We start from the raw sequence: 621 nt of genomic DNA, 5'->3' as shown, positions 1-621 counted from the left end.
CAAGTTAGAGGCAGCCCAGGTTGGTTAAATCTGCCATAGCAGGGACAGCTGGGTGGCTCAGTTGGTTAAGCCACTGCCTTCAGCTCAGGTCATGATCCCAGGGTCCTGGAATCAAGTCCCACATCCGGTTCCTTGCTCAGTGGGGAGCCGCCTTCTCTCCCTGCCTTTGACTGCCACTCTGCCTGCTTGTGCATGTACTCTCTCTCTCTCTAAATAAAATCTTTAAAAAAAAAATCTGCCATAGCATAAATTGTATATCTATGTGTTTAAACATTGTGCTTGGGTCTGTAGGTATTACTAATATCTGTCTACATTTTAAATTGAAGATATATAATTGATTAAATTCTTTCTGCTGATGGATTTTTTTGAGCTTTAATCCAAATTAAAGTACAGATGATTATAATCAATTAACAACTTAATGTGGGATTCTGGAATGCCGGTTTTGGAAGTCAATTAAATATGGGCTTTCCCGTTTTAAAACAATTTGTAGCATGTGGGCCCTTGGGTGCTTAGTCTCTTAAGTGTATGCCTTCACTGTAGGTCATGATTCCCAGGTCCTGGAATCAAGGCCCACATTGGGCTCCCTCCTCAGCAGGGAGTCTGCTTCTCCCCTTGCCCTCC

This window comes from Mustela lutreola, chromosome 12 (assembly GCF_030435805.1).
Source record: "Mustela lutreola isolate mMusLut2 chromosome 12, mMusLut2.pri, whole genome shotgun sequence".
Classification (NCBI taxonomy): Eukaryota; Metazoa; Chordata; class Mammalia; order Carnivora; family Mustelidae; genus Mustela; species Mustela lutreola.
Note: the sequence above shows the minus strand (reverse complement) of the source record.